The sequence below is a fragment of the Paroedura picta genome, chromosome 3 (assembly GCF_049243985.1).
Source record: "Paroedura picta isolate Pp20150507F chromosome 3, Ppicta_v3.0, whole genome shotgun sequence".
Taxonomy (NCBI): Eukaryota; Metazoa; Chordata; class Lepidosauria; order Squamata; family Gekkonidae; genus Paroedura; species Paroedura picta.
Genome location: NC_135371.1, coordinates 97677092 through 97696756, shown reverse-complemented (window position 1 = coordinate 97696756; position 19665 = coordinate 97677092). Strand labels below are relative to the sequence as shown.

The following is a 19665-nucleotide window of genomic DNA, read 5'->3' as shown; positions in this document are numbered from 1 at the left end:
AAGAATTACTGGCCAAAGGTGAGATTCAAGACAGAGTGAGAATTTCAACTCAGGTCATCCAATATCTGAGTCCAGCACTGGAAACACTATCTTGCACTTGTTTTGTATAATATGTTAAATATGGCAAGAACTGAAATTGTATCTAAATCATTTACCTATTGTGAAGAGGTGGTTGAGGAAAATACAACCTTCAACTAATGCTAGGAAGCAAGGAAGCAAGGAAGAAATATAGTCAAAATGTATTGGAAATTTTCATGCATTAAAACAGTAATTTGTATTTATTACACTGATTGATTCTTTATACTTACAATGCAATTTTGGTTCCGTTTATGTTAATAATAAGCTACTACTACAAATATTTACAAAAAGCAAGAAACAGGGTACACCTATAGAATTTCTTAAAACAGTTAATCTTAATGTTAAATTAATCTTAACAACAGAACAATTTCCACCTTTGTTTCTCTATTTTTAATGATCCTCAAAGTTTAGAGCCAAGCACTTCTGATGGGTAATTAAGGCCTCACTGGATTTTTTTTTTTAAGATAGATAGGTGATTACATTTGAAAGTCCAACTCAAATGCCTGAATACTGATCTGCTCAGAGATATAACAGACATTTGTTCTCTACGGACTGTGTTTTACTATGCCAATAAATATTTTCTGAGTTTGATGTACAGTTCAGATGAGAAGCACAGGGCAGAAGAAATGCACATTTTCTCCTCATGGTAACTGAACTTGCCAACTGGTCAGAGAAGCTACTCTTGCTTCTGTTGGCTTGACTGATGTCGGCATTTGTGATGAATACTTAAATGTGGCATTATGAAGTCCCTCGTGACATAGACAAGATAGATTATATAAAGATCAGGAAGCTTTGTTCATGAAAAGGCAAAGAGGTTCCAATCTGTTCAGTGAAATATCTTTAAACCCCACCCCGCGGCACGGTGCAGCGCAGAATAAATAAAAGAGTAAGGGCTCTGTGGGAGGAGTTAGGGCAGGACACGTCCGGGATTAAAACTCAGAGAGGGCCAATCAGGAGCCGCAAAGCGGCTCCTGATTGGCCCTCTCCGAGGACCACTCAGGGGCCAAGTGACCAATTGGGAGGCGCCCTATTGGCCACTTGGCCCGCCCCGGACTCCTCACACATGCCACTGGCAGCATGCACCTCAGGTAAGTGCGAACCGCCGTTCTCCCGGCCCCGGGTGCTCCTTCGCGGCAGCGAAGGAGCGCCCGCGGCCGGCAGAGGCCTTGCCCGCCCACCCCCGCCATCCTCCTTGCTTCTGCCGGCCCCGGCCACTCCTTCGCGGCAGCAAAGGAGCGCCCGGGGCTGGCAGAAGCCTTGCCCGCCCACCGCCGCCGTTCTCCCGGCTTCTGCCGGCCCCGGGCGCTCCTTCACGGCAGAAGCTGCTGCCGCCCACCGCCGCCACTCTCCCAGCTTCTGCCCGGCCCAGCCGCTCCTTCGCCACAGCTCCCGCCCAGCCCCGCCGTTCTCCCGGCTTCTGCCGGGCCGCCACCTGCCGCTGCCGCCAACACTTCGCCCCCCCCCCCCGGCGCAACCAGCCAGCAGCCGCTGCCAAAGGAACCTTGGGGACCGCCGCCACAAGCTCTGCTCTGCCCCACGGAGCACCACCCGTCCAGCTCCTGCGACGCCACCTCAGGTAGGCACCAGGCCCACAGGACGCCCCCGCCCTTGCCAGGCAGGGCCGCACAGCCCCACCGCCCTCTTCGCGCGCCCTGCTAGCGCCTGCTGCATTTTGCCTGCAGCGGGCTTATTTACTAGTATAGCCATATCACAGTATCAGGTAGGCAGTAACACTCAGGGGGATAAGGCCACAATGGTCATGGCCTGGCAGTTTGCAAAAGCAACAGAATGTAGAAGCACAATCTACAGGCAATATTGCTTGCTTGAGCGGTGTCTAACTAAAGGGAGCTGTGCATGAGCAAAGCCTATGTTCTGTGTAACTATCATTCAATTAAATCAGGTTTGCACAGAGGACATTCTGTTTGGCTTATGGAACCATTACACAGATCTATGGTTAATCCACATCCGTGCCTATCAGTAACAAGTGTTGCTATAAAATGCTTTTATAGCACAGTGCTCAGAAATAGAGCTCTAATCATAATATCATAGCCAGAGTTTTCCCCTCCTGTTGCTTCTTTCTTCACAAAAAGCGTACAACAAGAAGAAGCACATGGGCTTGTTAATCCCAACCTTTCTATGAAGATATAGGATGGGTACATAAACTGAATTAATCAGTGAATTGCTTTCTTATCAACTTCTGTCAAATATGTTTTGTGATATTTTATATGTCCTTTTAAAAGCTTTTATTATATCAGTAAGAGGGCTTGGCTCTACAGAACTCATGGATCACCTCCTTCCATATTTCTCATCATATCTGTTAGAACAACTCTGTGCATTATGAATTAAGGAGCAAGGATCTCTATATTCACTTTATATTACTTTAACTGTTATGGTCAGTCCTCCCTACTATCCAAACATCCTACAACTTGGTCAACATTCTGAGAATGTCCCTGTTCTTACACACAGAACAAAAATCCCCAGAAGTAATGGCTATTTAAAATCTTTGTCTGTAGTGTACAACATGCACATAGTGATGAAGCCATCATGGTAATACTCCTGTCCTAGCACTCTACTTAAGGGGCTGCTACCACAGAGGTTAATAATATTGGCTGCCATATGGATTCCAGCAAGATAATGTGTATAAAGAGTCATGAAGTCTAATAGTTCTCTATGAAGCATTAATAGGTGAGAAATAATACAGGAGTAATTTCACTGCACCTATAATGCATTTTACATGCTTTTAAAACTGCAGTAGGTCATCCCTGACTCCTAAATTTTAAGATAAGTTTTAAAAATATCTAAATCAAATCAATACAAGAAATAGTAACATTGGAATAGAATTACACTTTTGAAATGTATAAATGAAGCAGCAGCCTTCACTTTCTTCCAAGTGTAGATTTCTTACTGATTGCATCTCCTGGATATCTGAAAAATAAATCACTTATGCCAGAAGCCCTTTAAATTGACATTTTACTGCTGGATTGCTACTGGACATAATTCAGTAGTTTCAGGAGGTTTTTCATTGCTTCCTATTGATTCAATGTCTGCTGAAGGAACAAGCAACAAAAATGGAGTTTTCCCATCGATAATGGGGATTTAATATTTTGACAGAAGAGTGAGTGTGTTTATAAGGGAAAACAAAGAAAATCCCCTATGAATTGTAAAAACTAGTTGATCAAGTGATTAGTGCACAGAAGAAGTTCCTTTCATTGATAAACAGGTATTTTAACACCAGTTGTCTTAAAGAAGTATAACGTGTTCATGATGCACCCATGTACCAGTTTACTCACAAAGGAACTGTGTGAGGATTGCCTCCCTCTAACAAGACACTAACAAGACTTGTGATTGTAGAAATCAGGTTCTTTATTAGGTAGCATTCAAGTGGCAACAAACACAGGCTTTACTTGAACTGGTGGAAAAAACCCCAGTCCAGGTCCTATATTGCTTTTTGGATTGCCAGCTCCCCCACAAAGTAACGTGTTGCCTTGAGTTGCAAATGGTTGGCATGGTAATGGGTGGGGTTGGTGGAATAGATCGTAAGGAGGGTTATCAGAGCACCCCAGGTGCCAGGCTGGGCCAAGGGAACATAAATTACAAAAGGATGTGAAATACAAGGATCCACAGCAAGGGGGCAAGGTAATTGACGAGGGAAAGTGAGATATGTGTAGAAATCCCAGTACTGAATGGCTATCAGCTTATTCTAAACTGAAATAATAAACTCTGTAACATGGAACTAATTGTTAAACAGAATCACATTAGACATGGCAAACACTACAAGGCTTTGACATCCTGGCTATGATGACTGCATTTGACTGCTGGTTCTTCTAGGCTTGCAAAAAATTCCTCCCACTACCATCAGTGTCTCCTGCAGAATTTATCTGGGACTTTGATTGTATCCTGCTGGGTTTCTATTTCCCTTGCTTGGCCAAATGGCTGCGGCTCGGTTAGGGCGGGCTAAAGGTCGGAATCAGAAGGCTCACTTTGCATGCCGCCCAATTGGCCTGTTGAGGGCGAACTGACAAGCGGAGAGGCCAATCAGGAAGCGCTTCGCACCTCCCGATTGGCCTCTCCGCTTGTCAGTCCAGGGCAAGGGCCCAATCCAGAAGTTTTGATCCCAGACTTGGCCCACCCCAACCCCTCTTACTGCTTTATTAAGGAAAGATGTGGTGTATACTAGCCACCTAACGAATGAACTTACCCTCTTTTCCTCAACAGCTTCCTACAGTTGTACCATTCTTGGTCTGCATGTAAATCTATAAATCAGTAATTGCCAAAATCCATGGTAAGATACACTAATTCCTTACGAAAGAATTGTTATCTGATTATAAGAAATTAATAGTAAACAAAACAAAACAAAGGAGGAAAGGGGGGATAATGTGAGCTAGCAGCAGCTGAATAACATCCCACTGAGTTTGTTCTTCTCCCTACTTAAGGCCTGGGCATGGCCAGAGGAATAAGCACTTGGCCTTCAGCCAAAGAGGTCTTGTCCTTCAGGCATTAGTCTGTGGTTTGCAGCCTTAAATTAGGTGGAAGACCATGTTGCAGAGAGATAAGACCTGGTCAGTATTCAGAACACATCCCACCCTTTTTCTGTTTGTTTCTGTTGTGTTTTCCTTTTTTATTGTTAGCTGCCTTAGGTCCCCATTGGGGGAAATAAGCAGGTTATATGTAAATAAGCAAGCTGCTATAAGTCCAAGGGATCCAACCTGTACAGGAGAATACCCACTACGTTTCTGAGGGATTCCCTGATCTGGCCTCACCTCTTCCAATCAGATCATTTGGAAATGAATCATTCTGTGACATCTCTGAACCATTCAGTCATTCTTAGGCTGGGGCTGTTGGGCTTTTCTTGGCCTGCAGGCATGCCTCAGAGTTGGCGGGAGGCGGCATGGAGGTACATGCTGGTGGCCTCCATGTCAAGTGGGTAGGAGGGATGGCTTAGAGGTCAATGTGCCCCAGGGTCCATAAGAGGGCAAAGGTGGCAGTTGGGGGGGTGGTGAAGCAGGTGCTTCCCCTCAGAGAAGACACCAGCTGGCTTCCCTAAGCTCTGTAGGCAGAAGCCATTGCCTCAGGAGGGCAAAGCCGAAGAGCCCCAAGGCAAGCCTGGCAGCTCACTCGCCTCAGGAAACATGTGTTTCATCTGTTTCTTTTGGTCTCTTTTGCTTTGTGCTAAAGATTTGCTTTTTAAACCTGTTCTCTTAATAAATCTTTTATAAATTGGAAGTGGGCCATGGTTCTCTGATCCACATAGAGCTCCCCTGCCTAAGAAATGCTAGTGGAAGTGCAAAGGGAAGACCCAGAAGAGTGAACCCTTGCAGTATCTCATTCCCCACAGTGCTCCATTGCTCTGGAGCCATACCAGTAATCTGGGTGGGGGTGGGGGGAGGGAAGGGGGGTTGACTAGTGTGGGAGGTTTAGGTGGGACTAGACTATTGTTTTACTGTTTAATATGCTGCTTATATGTTTTACATGTTTTATGTCATGAGCTGTCACAAGCCAACGGGTCGGGAAAGGCAGCATATAAGTATAAAAAAATTAATATATCGATGCAATCTTGCTGGGTATTTTCCTTATTTATACTATGTTTATATTTGCAATTTGCATGCTAATTGAAATTACATGATATGAAATTACAGGATATCTTTATTCGCCTGCTAACTGGGATGAATATATTCTAATCTATGCTATTTGTGCCTAATAAAGTGTAGAATTTCCTCTTCTATTCTGCTTGTTAATTGTTTCCAGATCCAATAAAAAACTTATTGCCAGAATGCCTTCAGAAAAACATTCCCAAAACGTGTGCAAAAATATAAAGAATGGGCTCTTCTGAGGGAGCTTTTACTCAAACTGAAAGCCAACCTTAATTTAAAGGGAAATCCTTTAGCTCTTAGAAATCTGGGGAGAATAATTTCCAATATTCACCAGATGAAAACTAAGGAAACAGACATAAATAATAGTAATGTGGATTGTCAAGGACAAGTTCAACACACGATATCCTTAGATTCAAGTGGGTAGCCATGTTGGTCTGAAGCAGAAATTTGAGCCCAATAGCACCTTTAAGACCAATAAAGATTTATTCAAGGCCTGACCTTTCGAGTACATGCACTCTTCCTCAGGCAATGGAACAAGGATCATAAGAGTACAGATATAAAGAGAAAGTAAATTAAAGCAAATTAGTAAACTGTGTCATAACATTCAAATTATGCAGTAAAATTCTTTGCTTAAAAAGTTAATCAGTCCTTTGGGTTCAGTTGTAGTTCACAAAAATATTGGAGAAATAAAAATGTCAAGGTTAGTAATTAATGGCAGACACTTTCCCAGTTGTGAAAAGAAATAAGAGACTAGTTGCTTGCCCCATCCATCTCCACCCAAGCTTGGAGGCATCCCCAGAGAGTTAGATTCTAAATTACATTACATACTACTTACATCACATTGCAGTCACGTTGCCCTAAATAAAATAAAAAGCAGAGGGGATTGTAAAGAATATGGATATAAGAGTTAAATGAGGTTAGCATATGTAGTGAGATAAGCCTATGTCCTTGTCGAATCCTGGTTATTCCATTGTTTAGAGTGTTGAACACTGTCATGTGACTAACCTTGACATTTTTATTTCTCCAACTGCATAATTTGGATGTTACGACACAGTTTACTAATTTGCTATTAATTTATTTTCTCCTTATATTTGGACTCTTATGATCCTTGTTCCATTGTCTAAGGAAGAGTGCGCGTCTTGAACGTCAAAAGAGTGCACATCAAAAGCTCACGTCTTGAACAAATCTTTGTTGGTCTTAAAGGTGCTATTGGATTAAAATTTTGTTGTACACCATATCCTTAACAGTGCTACTCAGGGCTTACTCCTCAAATGTTAATGTGAACTGTATCTGCCGTTGATAAAAATACAGTGGGTATATTTCTATTTGACACGTGTTCAGTGGGAGGGAGAGGCACATGTCTGCACCATCCATAGATCACACCAGGAAAAAAGTGTTACTAATCAGAGATGCCAAAAACATTCTTTTGAACTCCCTGCCTTATTAGCTTTGCACTAAGGAGAACCAGGAACGGGAAACTGGCATGAAACAGGAGAGCACTGATCCTCCAGATGGTTCATCTGTTCACATTTCTCTATCACATTGCCCCCTTCATTTAATAGGTTCCTTCAAACACAAGCTAAACATGCTTATCTTTTGGTACCTCGCTTGGGAAGAAATGCTACTGTCACATGGCTAAGAACAGCAGAAGCAGCAGAAAAAATGACCCTGAAGGTGAGATTTATTATTATACTGAAATGAAAGTAACATGTTTTTTGACAAATTTGACAAGCTTACAAGCTAGTTACTGTGTTTTTTTTTCCAGAAGCACTCAGCACCTTAACCCAACCTTTCTTGCAACCTGCAGAGAAGGGAAAGTATGGCGCATGCAGCTTCGAAAGTAGCAACCAGCTGAGCAATTAACCTGTGGAGATAGCACAGTAGGCAAAGTAGAATGCAATTAGTACCCCTTATCAATTTAGATGAACTCTCACAACTCTTCCAACTCTCTGTAGGAACTTTCCTCTTTGTTAGGAAAAACAAAATGGATGTGGAAGAAAATAAACACTGGTGACATTTGAGAAACGGAATGTTCATGATGATGGGGGGAGGGGTGTACATGTGATCTTTGAGCTTTTAGATCTGAAAAACTGGGGCAGTGGAAGGTTTAATGGCATTTTATGACACACAATTAGTTAAAAGAAAACCTGTTAAAATCCAGTTTCAGTTTCTATCGCATTTTTGTCTGTTTCTCTGTGTATTTGTCCATCTGTCTTTTTATCTATCCTGGACATGCTTGTTTAGGAGTAAAGCCTGTTGAACTCACAGGGACTGAACAAACATGCACATCATCAGACTGCACATTTTTCATGATGATGATGTTAGCCACTCAGTTGTGTCCAGCTCTTGGCAATCCTATGGCTCAGCTGTTGCCGCATCTTTTTATTTTGTACTACTTCTTTTAGTCTTCTAATGCTCTGACCAGTGTCCATTTTAATCTCATCAAACCATTGTGTTCTTTGTTGTCCTGGTTTCCTCTTACCACTATATTGTTTATAGCTCAAAGCAAACTTGTACTTGATATGCGCAGGAACATTAGACACATCTGCCTTAGAAACAAACAGTTCCGTGCTATCAAGGAGACAGTCAATGTTATGTGATGAATGCAGCACCTGGTCACTTTGAAGAAATGTTTAAAACTAAGTCTGACCCAGGGAGATCTGCTTTCCAAGCCTTCCTCCTGTCCCCTGCACCTGCCACTGTTGTGTATCCCTCCTGTTACATGGCCTCATGTTGCTGCTTCTTTGCTCACCTGCCTGCCCCCCACAAGGGCTCCCCAGCTATGCTGAATGTTCTCTCAGCATAAAACTTCATTTTATTTCTGCTTCATGGTCCTTTCCTCTCTCCCAATGATGGGATGAAATAGGAGGAACAGATAGATGCACACTGTAGTCTCTGAAGCCTGATGGAAATGATAGAGGGCTTTCTGTAAAAAAAAATACAGATATATCGATGATGACTGCTGCCAAAACAGACACTGTGGTGGAGAATAATATTTAAGTTTAATGTTTAACGGTCCTCTTCCTTCATTCAATGAAACTGTTTTAAATAAGAAGGGATAATGTAGGATAGACTACATAGATGATGTGTAAGTTTTTTTAAGGGAAATTATCACAAGGCAGGGGTGAGGGATTTGGAATGCAATTCCTTAAAATCCAACAGATAATCTACTTGTAGGCTCCTGCTATGAGAAAACAGAGGAGATTATCAGCTCAGTTTTCAAAAAGATAGAAATGATAGAGACATACTTTGTGCTATAGAGTGAAATGTAAACTAAAACACAACCCTGCTTACCCTGAAGACTGTGTTTTCATTGAGCCAGAAAGGATTACCACTCAATGCTGCCATGTATCATCTATCTAACACCCACAAACGTTGGTTCTTGTACACAAAATACCATCCCTAATCACCAGAAAGCCAGTTTTAGCAAAATCCCTGGTGACATCCTATGCAGCATTGCAAGGAGCTTGGCCTGGGATAATTGCTTATAGGATTACACCATTGGAAACTTGTTTGTTGAATACATAGTATATAATTACTAGAGGCAAAGCCCGTTTTACCCTTGAATACAATGGGTGCTAGGATGCACATCTGCACTGTGGCCTTCCTGGGGGCTGAATACAGGGCAGAAGCTCCTGCCTACCCTTGGACTCTTGAAGCCCCACCTCCAAACCTCAAGGAACATTCCTGACACAGGTTACCAAGCTCCGGCTGTGGCCTGGAATACTTCTGGAATTGGGCTATAGAAGTCAGCTCCCAGAGAAAAATGGCGGTTTTGGAGGGGGAACTCTACCACAACCTCATCTCTAGGCTCCTAGAAGTTGGAAGTGGAGAGCTGACTCCTTATTAAGCACTTCCTGGCTGAGGGCTGCTTCCTAATTGGGTCTAAACTATCTGGGCGGGGGCCAATCAGGTAGTGGGTGACTTGTCAGTTTGGGTTTTATAAGGTTTACTGATGATTGTTCGATCTCTTACTGTCCTAGAGGCAGGGTGCCAAAATAATAACCGATTGAACATCAGCTGTGAGGCATTTGCAAGTCATTTTGCAGACAAACTCTTGACACTACGCCACAACCTCCCTCCAACTTTAGACACAGAAAGTGAACTAGCAGCCCCTTGGCCATCTTTAGACAGTACATTGAGTAACATCAGATGACTCATGCTGTCACAGACCAACTGTCAGCATACTTGGAAGAAGCTTCGGTCTTAGACCCATCCCAGTCAGGTTTCTGGCCTGGCAATTGGGTAGAGGCAGTGTTAGTCACCCTGACAGACATCTTCCGTCACCAGTTGGACTGGGTCGGTGCGGCTAATATTATTAGACCTCTCAGCAGCATTCAACACAGTCAACCATGAGCATTTAGTTCACCGCCTCGCCGATGCTGGGATCTTTTTTCCAGTGATGAGGTCACGAACAGTCTGCTCCTTAAATACTCTAATAACATTAATTCGATGTGTCTGCCAGAGGCTTTTGCTCATGCATATGATTCTACTAGGGAGAGTTGACTGAGCAAAGGAGAGGAATATACGCTTGCTTTTCCTAAAAGTTGGGAGATAGTAAAAGTCTTCCAAGTCAATTTTTCCTCTTTGGCATTTTAAAATTTGAGACAAAGAAGTCACTATAGCTCTGTGATTATTCTACCTGTGAACATTCTGAGAAACTTCAAAAAGAAGATGTTTTCCTTGAAGGGTCCAGCAGTAACTTATTGCTTCCAGCTGCTCTGATGGCATGGAGCAAGCTGCCTGATTGCTGCCGTAATTAGCTATGGTTGATGTCTTAGTTCCCTGTTTTCCATGGATAATTTGTAAGTCAAAGTTGTGCTGAAGTCTATCCATTTTGTCAGCAAGTTCGTTTAATCGTTGCAATACAATAGTTAAGGTCTCTGCAGAGAGATAGCAGACCTCCTGGAAGAGTTGAGTAAATTGCCCGGGTGAGCTAGCAACAAATTCTTGAGAATTATCTCTCCTACCTCCCTCCCCCACAGAATGTTTTAAATGTTTTGAACTAAGGCGTTAGAGGGCTGAAGGAGAAGTCTGCTGAATAATTGACTTCAGCATTTCCTTGTTCTTCAAGGGGGAGAAAGAAGGGAGTTCTAGGTCGGTAATTCTGCTACTCACATCTTGTGGGGGGTTTGCAGCGGCAACATAGGTGTCTATCTTCATCTGCTTCTCTGCCTTGTTGGAATTATATCCCTCACTATCATTGCCTCTTGAGGTCATTTTGAGAGAAAAATTAGTCCCAGGGGAAGATAATATCAGTCATCGATCAGGAACGCATCCAATGCCACCTTGCGACTTGAGAAGGTGGAGGCAAGAGTATGGTTAAGCATTCTCTATTACTGGCTTAAGATCTACTTTTTCCCCTGTGGATTAGCTTCTTTGATATTGAAGGATGACTTCCAGTCTTCATGGAAACTATCTGCAAGGGGGGAAATCGTAGCTTTGGGATTTTCTCCACAATTTCTGGTACAGATGGCCTATGACCAAGCTAAAGAGGTTATCAAACAGCGAGTAGTGGATATAGAACACCAACATGATCTAGCAAATACCTCTGTCTTCATTGTTAGTGAAGGCAATAGGTATGTCACAGCTCCCTTGGCTTATTTGACAAATCTTGAAGTGCCTAATCACCGGAGGGCCTTTAGCTCGCTGCAATGCCCTTCCCTCAGCTGTACTTGAAGGGCGATACAAGAAAATTCCCTATGGTGAAAGGAAGTGCCCCTGTGCCCCTGTGCCTCTGGCCAAATAGAAACATTGGAACATATCCTTTTGCATGTCAGTTTTATAATGACATTCGTTCCATATTTATCACACCATGGTTACATAGAGTCCCAGGGCGTTCAGGACAATCATATATCTCCCTGCTGCTCACAGACACGAACTGTTCCATCACATATAGTGTCGCCAGGTTTTGTACTGCAGCCATAAACAGGCGGCGGAAGTTGACTAAAACTTAACAGACCCTGAGACCAATTAGAAAAACTTACCTATATTTCCATTTCCATTTAGTTTTAAATTGTATTTTAGCAGACTCATAGTCTAAGTGTTTAACATAATGCTATTTTATGAGTAAAACCATGTTTTAGCCATATTATTTCTGTAACTGTGAAATAGTTTTGATTTTGCTGGTCTATGACCGTAATAAAGATATGTATGTATGTATGTATGTATGTATGTATGTATGTATGTATGTATGTATGTATGTATGTATGTATGTATGTATGTATGCTGGGATCAGAAGTACTGCCCTTCAGTGGCTGATCTCCTTTCTCCAGGATCATAGACAGAGGGTAGCACTTGGAGTGAGTTCATTGAGCCATCACCAGCTGTCACCAGCTGGCATGTAGAGTCCCTCAGAGGGCAGTTCTCTCTCCAATCCTATTCAATATCTTTATGTGCCCTCTTGCTCAACTGGTCTGGAGGTTTGGCCTGGGTTGTCACCAATATGCTGATGACACCTAGCTTTTCCTCCTGATGGATGGCCATCCTGACTCTCCCTGAGTAACATTAGCCAGCTTCCTAGAAGTAGTAATGAGATGCCCCAAGCAGAGTTGTCTGAAGCTCAACCCTTCAAAGATGGGTAGGAAGGGTCCAAGCAAGGAAGCACATCTACCCAACCTGGACAGAGTGCAGCTATCAGTGCCCCACTCTGCCAGGAACCTGGGTATGATTCTCAATGCCTCCCTCTCAATGTGCAGCTGGCATTCTACCACCTTAGCTGAGCCAAAGTACTAGTGCCCTACTTGACCCTGGAATACCTAGCTACAGTGATTCATGTGACGGTCACCTCTAGGCTGGACTTTGGCAATTCACTCTACGCAGGCCTGTCCTTAACCCTGATCCAAAACCTGCAACTAGTCCAGAATACAGCTGCCAGTGTCCTCACAGCAACACCACGGAGGTCCCACATTAACCCCTCCTCTAGCAGCTATACTGGCTTCTGGTCAAATTCCGGATCAGGCTTAAGGTTCTAGTCATCACCTTCAAGGCCATATGCAGTCTGGGCCCTGTGCACCTGAGGGATCATCTCTCTGCCTACATCCCTCAAAGAACCTTGCACTTTACTACCTCCAACTTTCTGGTGATCCCTGGCCCCAGGGAAGCTTGCTTGACCTCAACCAGGGTCAGAGCTTTCTCCATCCTGGCCCCCAACTAGTAGAACAAGCTCCCAGAACAGTTCCACAGGGCCTGCAAAAGGGAGCTCCTCCACCAGGCATTTGGTTGAGGTCAACCTGAACCAACTACTTTGCACTGGCCCCTGAACTTCCCTCCTATGGTAACCACTGCCGATCTGTCCAACTCACAGAGACATCAGTATGCATTAATTGATTTAATGTTTTCCCCATTGTTCTACTATGTTGTTTACTGTTACTGTTACTGTTACTATTGTTATAAACTGAGTTGTCTGTATCGTTCCTGTTTTATGTAAATCACCCTGAGCCTTTGGGGAGGGTGGTATATAATATAGTAAATAAATACATAAATAAACAAACTAGCCATCTAATATATTATGACAGTTTCTATCAAGTAACCAAAACAGACTAAGTACGATCTAAAAACATTCACCACCTATGATTTAAATTAAATGAAAACTTTAGGGGAGTGATTATACTAAACATATAAACAAACTTGACACTACGTACCCACTGACAGTATGCACATACACACCATCCCAGGAAATTATGAGTACCATCTTATATTAATTGAAGATCATGAACTTAGATGGGTGTATATTCTTAGGGTAGCACTATACAGGTATTACCATTGATCTCAGCAACCATACAAGTAAAATCCTGATGGATTCTTCAGGGAAGCCATGTCAAACTGGTTTATAGTCGCTCGTGTGGATTGCTCATCCATGGATTTTTGCAGCCTGTAGGGCAAAGAAAGACCCACACAGGAAGAATATTTTCTTCCTTCATTACAATAGGCTGCCAAGTGTTGAACCAAATTGTTTTTTAAAAGATACTTTTCCTGTTTCACAGAACAATGTGTTTCATTTCTGTAGGTACTTTTTCCTCTCCTAGCATAATGCATAAGAATTAATATTTCATAGCTTCTTAATCCATTCATTCAGAAACAGAAATGCAGACTTTCAAATATTTATGCTTCAGAGGCAAGACATGGCACATTGAATTAGTGCATTGTGCTTTATCTTCTGCCATTGATTTATGATTCAGTCTAGATCAGGTAACTTAAAAATATATATTCGAGATGGTACTGAGATGATGATATACACTGCATTTGAATCCTGTATCTTTATCAAGAGAAAGTCTCTCATTCCAATAATATATATTTATTTCATTTAAAAGAATACTTTATTGAAAGATTTCAAGGCATACAGCCAGTATAAGAAACTGGAGCAGAATATTGAGCAGGATGTCCACAAAAGGCATGAAATGTGAACTCAGCAATAGTTGGTCTATTTTTGAGAGTAATCTGCCTGTAGCATTAAATAGTACTGTAACCTTCAATGCAGACATTCAGCTACTGAGTGTGGACTGAATAGGCTACATTTCCTGTGGACAGGACAAAATGTACTACTGGATGTACTGCCATGTCTAAGACACTACACAATTACAACTAGGTGTAATTAACACTATTAAATTAACACTATTAACACTACTAGGTGAAATAACACTATTATGATGTATGTTTCCAATTTCTAAAGCAGTCAAGATTGATGGACGATGGGGGAATACAAAGATAAATCTGACTTCCATTTAGTCCATTAGTGTCAATCCTGTTCTGTAGGAAATCTCAAAATTAACTTCCTGAGGTCTCTGGCAGAGATTCCTACTGAACCTTCTCCCCGATGTTTCCTGAAATATGCATTGTAGTAATATCAGAGAAAATGACTTCAGGGAATCTAGCCCCCTCCCTTCAGGGAAGTTGCCACATATGTGTGCATGTAAACTGCAGCCAAGTCACAGAGTGACTTAGAGTTTTCAAGGCAAGACACATTCAAAGATGGTTTACCATTGCTTGCCTCTGCCTTGGACTTCCTTGGTACTCTCCCGTCCAAGTACTCACCAGCAATGACCTTCTTAGTTTCCAAGTTCTGTCAAGACTGGGCTAGCTTGGGCCATCCAGGCAGAGCTGCCATAAAAGCATGCAACCCCTCAGAATTGTGCCATTACCTTCATGAAGCCACAGCAGCTGATAGTGGCAGAGGGGGTGGGAGGAATGGATTTGTCTGAAATGACATGTGATCCATTGTTCCATTTTTGCCCCCACCGTGATGTCAAATATCATCACCAGAATACTGGTACTGAATGCCTTGTTAGTTTCATTTCTTCCTGATGAGAGAAGAGGTGTGTCAAGGGTCATTAGTCAGAGCTATAACCCCACTGACTAGGTGACCACTTTATCACTTTACCTGCTTTCTATGTGTTTATATGGCAGGTTGCAAATTTTATTATTATACTATCCTCTTCATCATCTAAGAGGGAACATGGTATAATGATTGGGGTGTTGAACTAGGATCTGTAAGACCCACGTTCAAATCTCTATTTCTCATGAAGCTTGCTGGGTGATCTTGCACCAGTCATTATCTCTCAGTCTAACCTACTTTACAGGGTTAGTGTGAAAATAAAATGGAGACCAGTAGAATGAAATGCGTGGTAGGAGGGCAAAATAAAGGTGAAGAAATAAATGAAGAGACAATTTACCTAATGGTGGACAGACAGATCTGGTATTGACGACCCCAATGCTATTGGCTCCAGGTGACTTCTGTTAGAAAAAAAACTCTCTTTACCATAGAGTTATTGAGGCAGAAAGGAACACTAACCTCTCACCTTTCTTATCTCACTGACCTGTCCTGTTTCCTGAGTCATCTCTCTCTCTTCTCTGTCCTCCAAGCCTGCAACATGGACAGCACAGAGGTGCATTCTGCATCTCTTGCCATCCACATATTTAGACTAGAATAGACTAGATATCTAGACTAGAATCATTTGTTTACTTTTTTGTGTAGTATTGTCTACTAATAAATAGTTCTGAGATTAGTTTAGTACAATCAAGAAGAAGGTGCTTTTCTTTGTTTGTTGTTTTCTGACCACATGCACACAGCGGCACACTGCGCTTATCAGCCAGACCAGATACTCTGCTCACTTTCAGGATATCAAGACTTTACCACAAAGTCTATCCTATTAATATCCTTCAACTTCAACATATGTGCCATGGTTATCTTGACTGGTATAGCTAAGAATTTTAGGGTCTCTATGGTGCTATACCAGACAATGATAGTTCCTGTGCTTATTTTAGGTCACCCTTTGTACATTCTAGGGTGAATAGACAGATGAATCAATTATTCCACTTTTGAGTACACATTTAGATGTTGCCTAAAACTGTGAGGATTGAGAAAGCTGCTTCCTTGAAATGGCTGTATTTGATTGGGGCGGATCTTGATTCAAAAATCATATTCCTGTGTAGTCAGAAGCTACTCTTACCCTTTCACATATGCAGAATGATGATGATATTCACTTGATGTATAATCCATGTAACTGTAGGTTGTTGTATTTTTCCCTTCCTGAAACCAGATTGTGCTATTCAAGAACTATTGGAGGAAGGGGTGGCCATTACAAAACAACTTGAGATGGCCCTGGATTGCTTACTGGGGTTAGGAGATGGAGGGACTGAATTCCAGTGGTTCTGTTTTTGTCCACAGATGGATTCCAGAAGGTGAGGTGTGTGTGTGTGTGTATGGGCAGAATGACTTCTGCATCATGATATTTCTCTTATTGAGTTTAAAGCCCTCAAAGATCTCCAACTTGGAGATTTGAAGGACTGCCCACTCTCATTCTCATCAGTTAAATATTACACTGAAAACTGCATTTAGAGCATATGTCTCCTGGTAATTTATCCCTCTGTATAGATATGTCCATCTTGTAGAATTTCCTTTAGAGCAATGTTCGCCTGGTGTCTTCTGGGTCATCTTTTAGGAACAGAGCAATGGTTGTCCTCTTCATCTATCCATTTGCATATGTAATTGGAACTTTTTGGCTTTGATTCATCTCCCGTGCCCCCTTCAAGGATTGCTGTCTTGCAAGGGGGTTTGCGTAGCTCAGTGAAGCTATGAGCTATGCCGTGCAGGGCCACCCAAGACGGACAGATCATAGGTGAGAGCTCTGACAAAAGTTGATCCACTGAAGGAAATGGCAAACCAATCCAGTATCTTTGCCATGAAAACCCAATGGACAGTTCCAATAGGCATAACGATATGACGCCGGAAGATGAGCCCCTCAGGTCGGAAGGTGTCCAATATGCTACTGGGGATGAGCAGACGGCTAGTACGAGTAGCTCCAGAATGAATGAAGCGACTGGGCCAAAGTCGAAAGGACACTCCGTTGTGTAGGTAACTGGAGGTGAAAAGACAGTCCGATGCTGTAAAGATTTTTATTCGATAGGAACCTGGAACATCAAATCCATGAATCAAGGCAAGCTGGATGTGATTAAACAAGAGATAACAAGACTGAACATCGACATTTTAGGAATCAGTGAACTAAAATGGACAGGAATGGGTGAATTTAATTCAGATGACCATCAGGTATACTACTGTGGACAAGAATCTCACAGAAGAAATGGAGTAGCCTTCATAATCAATAAGAGAGTAGGAAAAGCGGTCTTGGGATGCAGAATTCCAGAGAAAAGCTAGAAGAGATAAGAATGCCTTCTTAAATGAACAGTGCAAACAAATAGAAGAAAACAATAGAAAGGGGAGGACCAGAGATCTTTTCAAGAAAATTGGAGATATGAAGAGAACGTTTCATGCAAAGATGGGTATGATAAGTGACCAAAATGGTAGGGACCTCACAGAAGCAGAAGAGATTTTTAAAAGGTGGCAAAATTATACAGAGGATACAAGAGCGAGCTTAACATTCCTGATAGCCACGATGGGGTAGTTTACTGACCTGGAGCCAGACATCCTGGACTGTGAAGTCAAATGGGCCTTAGGAAGTCTGAGCAACAATAAAGCTAGTGGTGGTGACAGCATACCAGTTGAACTATTCAAAATCTTAAAAGACAATACAGTAAAAGTGCTACACTCAATATGCCAGCAAATTTGGAAAACTCAACAATGGCCACAGGATTGGAAAAGGTCAGTTTACATTCCAATCCCAAAGAAGGGCAATGCCAAAGAATGTTCAAACTACCACACCATTGCACTCATTTCTCATGGCAGCAAAGTTACGCTCAAAATCCTACAAGCTAGGCTCCAGCAATATGTGGACTGAGAACTTCCAGAAGTACAGGCAGGATTTTAAAGAGGCAAAGGAACTAAAGATCAAATTGTCAACAAACGCTGGATCATGGAGAAAGCTAGGGAGTTCCAGAACATCTACTTCTGCTTCATTGACTATGCTAAAGCCTTTGATTGTGTGGAGCACAACAAATTGTGGCAAGTTCTTAAAGAGATGGGAATACCAGAGCATCTTATTTGTCTCTTGAGAAACCTATATGCAGGTCAAGAAGCAACAGTGAGAACTGAGCACTGATTGGTTCAAAATTGAGAAAGGAGATCGGCAAGGCTGTGTACTGTCGCCTTGCCTATTTAACTTGTATGTGGAGTACATCATGAGAAAGGCGGGGTTAGAGGAGTCACAAATTGGGATCAAGATTGCAGAGAGAAATATCAACAACCTCAGATATGCAGATGATACTACTCTAATGGCAGAAAGTGAAGAGGAACTAAAGAGCCTGTTGATGCGGGTGAAGGAGGAGAGTGCAAAAGTTGGCTTGAAACTCAACATCAAGAAAACGAAGATCATGGCCTCTGGCCCTCTCGATTCCTGGCAAATAGATGGGGAAGAAATGGAGATAGTGACAGATTTTATTTTCCTGGGCTCCAAGATCACTGCAGATGGGGACTGCAGCAAAAAAATTAAAAGACGTTTGCCCCTGGGAAGGAAAGCTATGGCAAATCTAGACAGCATCCTAAAAAGCAGAGACATCACCCTGCCAACAAAAGTGCGTTTAGTCAAGTCTATGGTCTTCCCAGTTTCAATGTATGGCTGTGAAAGTTGGACCATAAGGAAGGCCAAGCGTCAAAGAATTGAGGCTTTTGAACTCTGGTGCTGGAGAAGACTCTTGCGAGTCCCTTGAACTGCAAGGCAAACAAACCAGTCGGTCCTAGAGGAGATCAGCCCTGCCTGCTTCTTAGAAGGCCAGATCCTGAAGATGAAACTCAAATACTTTGGCCACCTCATGAGAAGGAAGGACTCCCTGGAGAAGAGCCTAATGCTGGGAGCCACCGAGGGCAAAAGAAGAAGGGGACGACAGAGAATGAGGTGACTGGATGGAGTCACTCAAGCAGTGGGTGCAAACTTAAATGGACTCCGGGGAATGGTAGAGGACAGGAAGGCCTGGAGGATCATTGTCCATGGGGTCACGATGGGTCAGACATGACTTCGCACCTAACAACAACATCAACAGCTCCTGTGACCACACTCTTGCCCACTCATCTTGCCCAGCTCAGCTTGGACTCCAGATGGTAGCTGCAACTGGTTATCACCCTGCCAGAGGGGATAGCCAGCAGATGTCCCTTCTAGCCAGCAGCAGGGAATGAGAGAATAGGATTGCCAGATCTAGGTTGGAAAATTTCTGGAGATTTGAAGAGGGAGCCTGGGGAGGATAGGGACCTCAGTTGGGTACAGTGCCATACAGACCATCCTACAAACTTCAATTTTCTCCAGGGGAAACTGAGCTATGTATTTTGGAGATGAGCTGCAGTTCCATGGGATCCCCAGGTCCTTATCCTAAACTATGCTTATGTATTGTAACTATTTTGAGTGAATAGATTATGTTACCAAGAACATTACAGCTGCACAGACAAGGAGATAGTAAACACTCGGAGAACAGTTTAATTTAATTCTGTCTCTTGTCCCTCCCTTTGCCTTTACATATCAGGTCAAGCTCTGTCCACACAAACACTGGGATTGAATAGATGACATATATATTTCCCTGAGCTATCTTCTGGCAAAAAACAAAAAAAACAAAA

The 19665-nt window shown here is 42.6% G+C and overlaps 1 protein-coding gene and 1 long non-coding RNA gene across 2 annotated transcripts in view; one reads left to right on the top strand and one right to left on the bottom strand.

The window, feature by feature from the left end:
• Positions 1-19665, bottom strand: part of KCTD16 (potassium channel tetramerization domain containing 16) — a 254219-nt gene that overhangs the window by 186495 nt on the left and 48059 nt on the right. The window lies entirely within an intron of this gene.
• The window catches only part of LOC143832474 (uncharacterized), a 44141-nt gene continuing 31599 nt past the window's right edge, over positions 7124-19665 (top strand). Inside the window, exon 1 of the long non-coding RNA XR_013229278.1 lies at positions 7124-7343. This is a non-coding gene — a long non-coding RNA (uncharacterized LOC143832474). The remainder of the gene's footprint in view (positions 7344-19665) is intronic.